Source organism: Gorilla gorilla, chromosome 2 (assembly GCF_029281585.2).
Source record: "Gorilla gorilla gorilla isolate KB3781 chromosome 2, NHGRI_mGorGor1-v2.1_pri, whole genome shotgun sequence".
NCBI classification, from domain to species: domain Eukaryota; kingdom Metazoa; phylum Chordata; class Mammalia; order Primates; family Hominidae; genus Gorilla; species Gorilla gorilla.
In genome coordinates this window covers 63,082,468-63,090,729 of record NC_086017.1, presented here as the reverse complement: position 1 = coordinate 63,090,729, position 8,262 = coordinate 63,082,468, and positions in this window count along the sequence as shown.

Sequence of the window (8,262 nt, the reverse complement as noted above, 5' to 3'; positions counted from 1 at the left end):
CTGGGACTATAAGCACCCACCACCACGCCCAGCTAATTTTTTATATTTTTAGTAGAGATGGGGTTTCACCGTGTTAGCCAGGATGGTCTCGATCTCCTGACCTTGTGATCTGCCCGCCTCGGCCTTCCAAAGTGCTGGGATTATAGGTGTGAGCCACCGTGCCCAGCCTATTTCTCCTATTTCTTTTAATGCCTGGTAATTTTTTTTTTTTTTTTTTTTTTTTTTTTTGAGATGGAGTCTCATTCTGTCACCCAGGCTGGAGTGCAGTGGTGTGATCTCAGCCTATTGCAACCTCCGCCTCCCTGGTTCAAGCAAATTCTCCTGCCTCAGCCTCCTGAGTAGCCGGGACTACAGGCATGTGTCACCAGGCCTGGCTAATTTCTGTATTTTTAATAGAGGTGGGGTTTCACTATGTTGGCCAGATTGGTCTTGAATGCCTGACCCCAAGTGATCTGCCCGCCTTGTCCCTCCAAAGTGCTGGGATTATAGGCATGAGCCACTGTGCCTGGCCAGTGCCTGGCCAATACCTGGCAATTTTTGATTGGGTGCCAGACATTGTGAATTTTGCCTTATTGGGTGCTGGATATTTTTTGTGTTCTCATAAATATTCTTAGGCTTAGTTCTACAATGATTTCTTGGAAATAGTTTAATACTTTTGGGTCTTGCTTCTAAGCTTTATTAGGCAAGACCAGAACAGTGTTTAGTCTAGGGTTAATTTTACATTTTTTTCATGTTTGAGATAGGGTCTTGCTCTGTTGCCCAGGCTAGAGTACAGTAGCAATCAGAGCTCACTGCAGCCTTGGACTCCTGGAATCAAGTGATCCTCCTGCCTCAGCCTCCTGAGTAGCTGGGACTACAGGTATGCACTACCACACCCAGCTAATTTTTGTATTTTGTGTAGAGACAGTGTCTTGCTATGTTGCCTAGGCTGCAGGTTGATTTTTATCTGGTACTGAGGCAAAACCTCTCTGGGTGCTCTGAACAGTGATACCTTAATTATGCAGTTTCCAGTCTGGCATTGTTCCTAACCCTGTGTGAGTTCTGAGGATTGTTCGCTTTAATTCATTTAGAGGGCTTTCTCCCCAGCCTTGCGTGGTTTCCTCAGATGCATGCAATAATCAGTACTCAGCGAAGACTTGAGGAGGCGTCTCTGCAGGTTCCAGGCTTCTTTCTCTCCTTCTTTCTCTCTCTCTCTCTCTCTCTCTCTCTCTCTCTCTCTCTCGCTCTCTTGTCCCCAGTAGGATGCACTGTGAATTCCAGCCACCTTGGCTTGCCTGGACTGCCAGCTTCATCTACTCAACTTGGGAGTCCACTGGCCTCCACCTGGATCCCCCCTCCCTGTCCCACAGCCTGGAGACCCTCTGCAGTCAGTAGAGCTGGGGCAGTCAGGGCTCAGCTCCCTCGTTTCCCATCTCTCAGATCACTGTCCTTTGTTCCTGATGTCCAGCATCTTCAGAACTGCTGTTTCATCCATTTTGTCTGGAGTTTTAGTTTTTCAGGCAGGAGGGAAAATACAGTCCCCTTTACTCCATCTTGACTGAAAGCAAAATTCCACATCATTTATTTGGATAAATAAATTGTGGTAAATTTATATGATGGAATGCCATTCAATCATTAAAAGAAATGCACTTGACCAGTCCTCAAAAGACCACGTATTACATGATTCCATTTACTTGTTGTTTTGAGATGCAGTCTTGCTCTGTTGCACAGGCTGGAGTGCAGTGGTGCAATCTTGGCTCACTGCAACCTCTGCCTACCAGGCTCAAGCGATTCTCCTGCCTCAGCCTCCCAGGTAGCTGGGACTACAGGTGCCTGCCCACCACCGTGCCCAGCTATTTTTTCTTTTTCTTTTCTTTTTTATTTTTTTTGAGATGGAGTGTTGCTCTGTGGCCCAGGCTGGAGTGCAGTGGTGCAATCTTGGCTCACTGCAACCTCCACCTCCTGGGTTCAAGCAATTCTCCTGCCTCAGCCTCCTGATTAGCTGGGACTACAGGTACATGCCACCACACCCAACTAATTTTTGTATTTTTAGTAGAGACAGAGTTTCACCACATTGACCAGCCTGGTCTCGAATTCCTGACCTCAGGTGATCCACCTGCCTTGGCCTCCCAAACTGCTGGGATTACAGGAGTGAGCCACCTCACCCAGCCTAGGGGCTGCAATTTTATCTCTACTTGTTTCTTCGTCTGGAACAGAATCACTATACTTTTTTAAATGTCTGAATGTTTTCTGATTTTTTTTCTCTTCTGAGACAGATTCCAGGCTGGAGTGCAGTGGCACGAGCTCAGCTCACTGCAACCTCCGCCTCCCGGGTTCAAGCAATTCTCTTGCCTCAGCCTCCTGAGTAGCTAGGACTACAGGCGTGCGCCACCACGCCCGGCTAATTTTTGTATTTTTAGTAGAGATGAGGTTTCAACACGTTGGCCAAGCTGGTCTCAAACTCCTGACCTTGTGATCTGCCCGCCTCGGCTTCCCAAAGTGCTGGCATTACAGGCATGAGCCACCGCACCCAGACTTTTTTTTTTTTTTTTTTTTTTTTGACAGGGTCTCACTCTCTCACCCAGGCTAGAGTGCAGTGGCGCAATCACAGCTCATTACAACCTTGACCTCCCAGGCTCGAACAATCCTCCCGCCTCAGCTTCCCAAGCAGCTGGGACCACAGGTGGACAACCATGCCTGGCTAATTTTTTAAGAGATAGAGTCTCACTATGTTGCCTAGGCTGATCTCGAACTCCTGGGCTCAAGTGATCCTCCCACCTGGAAATCATATCACAACTCACAAAGTGCTAGGATTAGAGGAGTAAGCTGCCATGTTTTCCTAATAAGACAACTTGTTAGATAAATCACTCATTTTCCCTCATGCCAGGTGCCCTTCCGTACCCTGCAGGTGCAGCACCCCGCTGAGGCCACAAGCCCAGTGCTTTGGTTTGACTTCCCATCGCCAATGCAGAAAACCACTAGAGAGTTTAACAAACAACTTTTCCTCTTCTCTTGAAGTTTGTCTTTGGCTTCCACTGAAAAAACAACTTTCTTGCCACCCCTGCCTGTACTCCATCTCCTCCAACCTTCTAAAAGCCCCCGGAAAAGGCTGTGGAGCTGGTTGGGGAGCCATCAGTAGTACCCCTGTGGGCACAGCTGCCCCCGTGCCTCCACCGGTGGCCGCTGCTCCGCCCTCTCTCCCCAGACAGGTTGTCAAGCTGCCACTGCCACGAATTCTCCCATCAGCACAGCCACTGCCTGCCGCCTCCAACAAGAAATGCCAGGCTCATTATAACCTCCACCTGCTGGCCACAGCAACCGCCTCTTAGTGCACCAAGTGGCGGTGGTTAAACTACTTTATTAAACCCATCATCTCACCTCTGCTGGTTCCCCCTCACTGAGAGCTCACTTTTGATCCAGCCTCACACAGGCTGAAGTGGGACTAAATTAGGCCTGGCCTCGGCAGTGCAGGTGCTGCACCGATGGCTAGCCAGAGGTGGGAGCAGAGATGCTGTTCCTCAGGGGACCGCATGTCCTTGGGCCAGGGTGCCTGGTTGTTGGGCCAGGATTCCCAGGGTCATGCACACCCCTGCCTTTGCCCAGCTCCCCAGGCTTTGCTCAGGCTGCTTCCTCTGCCTGAGACTGCCTGACCCCAGCGTCTCGCCTACTCACTCTAATTTTTAAAAACTGTGAAATGTCATATCCATAAAGAAAAGCACATAGAACAAAAGAACAGTATAACAAATTATTATAAAAGGACGCCTGGGTAACCAGCCATCAGATCAAGAGTCAGAACACCTACATGTTCTTTAAAAGACACTTTAAAAAATTATGGATCATTTGGAACACAGAGACAAGCACAGAGACTAAAATAGACAACGAGTATCCTCATCTGTGTGACTCTTGAGGCCACCAAGGCTGTCCCCAGCAGAGACACTGCTGGTCTTCAGTGCTCACAGAGTGCCAAATGACTTTCCAGGAGAATGGGGCCAACTTACATTCCCACTGCTGCAAATAGCGCCTCCCCCCTAACCCCGCCCTGCCCAACACCTACACCTACCACCAGCACTGGGTATTATCAGACTTGAAAAGTTTTGCCAGACTGACTTGAGAGCTACTCATTCTTTGGGTCTCAGGATTACATGTTCCTCCTGATGCAGGGCAGATGAGCCTCAAAATTGGGGCTTAGCCTGGGAGGGTTCTTGGCTTTACCCAGGAAAGAATCCAAGGCCAAGCAGTGGTGTTAGGCAGCAATTTCTTTTTTTCAGACAGAGTCTCCCTTTGTTGCCCAGGCTGGAGTGTAGTGGCACAATCTTGGCTCACTGCAACCTCTGCCTCCTGGGTTCAAATGGTTCTCCTGCCTCAGCCTCCCGAGTAGCTGGGATTACAGGTGCCCACCACCACACCTGGCTAATTTTTATATTTTTGCATTTTTAATAGAGACGGGGTTTCACCATGTTGGCAGGCTGGTCTTGAACTCCTGAGCTCAGGTGATCCACCCACCTCAGCCTCCCAAAGTGCTGGGATTACAGGTGTGAGCCACTGCACCCGGCAGACAGCTATTTCTATGGAAGCGGCAGCGTGCAGCAGCATGCAGCAGCAGAGGCAGGGCAGGGCTACCCCACAGGCACTGTGCTGTGAGTAACCACGCAGAGGCAGTTCTGCAGTCAAATTTATACCCACTTTTAATTACATGCAAATTAAGGGGTGGATTATGCAGAAAGCTTTAGGAAAATGAGTGGTAACTTCCAGATCGTTGGGTCACTGCCATGGAAAAGGGTGGTAACATCTGGGTGTTGCCGTGGCAACAGTAAACTGACATGGCACACCTGCGGTTGCATATTACAGAAAACTGCTTGCCCCCTCCCTGTTTTAGCTAGTCCTCAATTTGGTCCAGTGTCCGAGTCCCACCTCCTACTTCACCCGCTTCCAGGAGACCTTCCCTGGTTGCCACAGCCCACCCAGGAAGAGCCAGCACCTCTGTATGCCCACAGCCTGTGTGGGCACCCCTCGTCCCCACACCACCACGTACCGTGATTGTCTTTACGCACCTGCCTCCCAACTGAGGGCATGAGTCCTGTTCCTTGATTGCGTCAGCTTCCCACCATCCTGCAGAGCCCCCAACATGCCATCACAGCGTGAATTAATGAGTCCAGCCTTCATTTCAAGGTCAAGACCACTAATGCACTAAAGCCTCCAGTACCAGATCTGCCCTTAGTAGATGCTCAAGAAACATCAGCTCAACCTGCACATTCATGCCCCAGACGCTACCAGTAGGGGGTACATTTGGGGGTCTCCAGGTGGCTCTGCAGCTGAGCCTCTGGAATAGGCTGGGGAGGATCATGAGGGTGGAGGCAGGGAGCTCAGCATGGGCTGTAAGACCAAATGAGGGGAGAGAAGGGGGCCATGTCGCAGGTGTCAGCTGCTCTTTCTACTGCTGCTGCAACTTTCCATGGAATCTTGTGACAGTGGTAATTACCGCCTTTCCTAGGGTTTGATTTTAATTTGTGCTAAGAACTGGGGTATTTGACATTCAAATTTTCTTTCTCGCAATTTAAACTCACATGAGGCTCACTTGCTATCCCTACCAATCTTAGACACATTTTCTGCTGTGCAGCTGGCTGCTGGCCCAAAGCCCACAGTGAGAGGAAGAGTGAAGGCCCCTGTTTCAGGGACTGGAGCCCACTGCTGACTCATGACTCAGGGCTCCGTACCCCACTCCCATGCTAGGAAAAGTGTGTCCCCTTTCCACAGAATTCCTTACGCTTACAGCATTGTTATGAAGAGATCATGTATGATGACATGCAAAATGTTCATGGAGTTAAGAATCACATTCTTACATTTCTGGGTGCTTGGCTGCAGTATGAGTTTTCCATGCATTGACCTCTTAACAACCATATACTATTATGCACATGCTGCAGATGAGGAAACTGAGGCTAAGAGAGGCTGAACAGCCTGCTCTGGGCCACACAACTGGGATGGGGCAGGCAGGTGTAGACCCAGATCTGACTCTGAGCCCTCGTCCTATGGTTTGGCCATCAGCACTGCCACCTCCTGGCACATGCCAGGCAGAGTATGCATATGGGTCCATTATAAACAGGGGCATTTGATATCAAGCAATTGGCAAACCTGAGCTAGGTTTAAAGACTTTTTTTTCAAAACATACCTTTTTTTCTGGACAGGGTATTCAAGAACAATTAAGCTAACAAAATTCATTTTTGATTCAATGCAAATATTTTGTGAAGCATATTATTTTTAACTTATTATTCATGGAAAGTGTGGCTAAATTGGCTTAACTGTTTCTCAACTCATGATTTACAACACAGAAAGTGGCTTGGAGAGGCCTTGCCAATGCTACTGATGGCAGTGGGCTGCCTAATGGGCTGGGTCCTCCTGCTGCTGCCTTTTTTGAGACAGAGTCTCACTCTGTCGCCCAGGCTGGAGTGCAGTGGCACAATCTCGGCTCACTGCAATCTCTGCCTCCTGGGTTCAAGGGATTCTCCTGCCTCAGCCTCCCAAGTAGCTGGGATTACAGGCGCCTGCCACCATGCCTGGCTAATTTTTTATTTTTTTATTTTTTGTATTTTTAGTGGAGATGGGGTTTTGCCATATTGGCCAGGCTGGTCTAAAACTCCTGACCTCAAGTGATCTGCCCGCCTCGGCCTCCCAAAGTGCTGAGATTACAGGCATGAACCACCATGCCCAGCCGCTGCCCTGCTCTTGAGCCGGGTCCCCACCCTCGGCTGGGGCAGCTGGCCTCCACCACCCACCTGCTGGAGGATATGAACTCTAAGGCCTTGGGCTTTGGTTATCTGCCACCGTTAGTGCCACAGGCAGCACTAGAGGCCACTCCTAACTTTACCTACTTCTTATCCTTGTCCCTCCTCATACCAGAGCAGGGGAGGGGAAAAGAGAATGAGAGGCAGGCTGTGCTGGGGTGAAGCGAGCGCTCAGTGGACACTCGGTATTCACTCACCTGTGCTCATTCCTCAATACTGACTGGCCACACACCACGTGCTGGGCTCACTGTGGGCTTGCAGTGGGTGGAAAGGACACTGAGTCAGGATTCTGCCCTCTAGGAGGTAGCATGTTGGGGACCAGCTGGCTGTTCTCTTTGAGGGTCTCCCTGCATCCCTGCCACTACCTTCCTGTGCAACCCTGGCCCAACCCCTTCCCCACTCTGGCCTCAGCTTCCCCACTGTGAATCCATGGATATCCTCACTAGAGACCCATAATCTCCAAGGGTCCTTCCAGCTCCAAGTCAGCCTGCCTGTGCCCATCGTTGCTGCCCTCTGCTGTCCCTGCCTGCCACTGGCTCACCTCTCTTATTGGACCCTCTGAGGACAGGACCACGGTAGGGAGCCCTCGTGTTCTCTGACAGTTCCTGAGCAAGCCCAGGAAAAGAAGGGAGAATGTCCTGTTGTCTCTACAGGAAACATGACAAGGGAACCAACTCGCAGATGGAAGGAGCCCCCATTCCAGAGCTGTAGGCCACATCACTCAACCTCTCAGAGCCTGGGTTTGCTCACCGGTAAAAGGGGAGAGTCCCAGCCGTTTCCTCACGGGGCTGTTGTGAGAACGAACTGCAGGCAACCATGCAGGAAAAGCATCAAGCACAGTGCTTGTCCCAGGGTGTTCTGACATGGGCTCTCAGGCCACACACCATGAATGCTAGGCACAGTCATGCCTGTTGAGTGATGCTCGTCAAGGTCCTGGCACACAGCAGCCACCTGTTCCATGAAGGAATATACAAATTTGGGAACAGAGCGCAGCACTGCCCACCCTCCTCACAGCTCCTGCGTCTACCACCCCAGGTGAAACTGATAAAAAGCTAAACTCCCCTCTCCTAAGAAGAAAAAGGAAAAGTACCTTCCCCAAAGCTCTGAGCTTTATCCAGTACTTAATGTGGGCTGAGCAGCAAATGTCACGGCTTTCAGAGTTATGTATTTCAGGACAGAGACAGAGAAGAAATTAGGAGTCTTTGTATTAGTCTGTTCTCACACTGCTAATAAAGACATATCGGCCGGATTCAGTGGCTCATGCCTGTAATCCCAGCACTTTAGGAGGCCGAGGCAGGCAGATCACCTGAGGTCAGGAATTCGAGACCAGCCTGGCCAACATAGTGAAACCCCATCTCTACTAAAAATACAAAAATTAGCCAGACGTGCTGGCAGGTGCCTGTAATCTCAGCTACTTGGGAGGCTGAGGCAGGGGAATAGCTTGAACCTGGGAGGCGGAGGTTGCAGTGAGCCAAAATTGCACCACTGCACTCCAGCCTGGGAG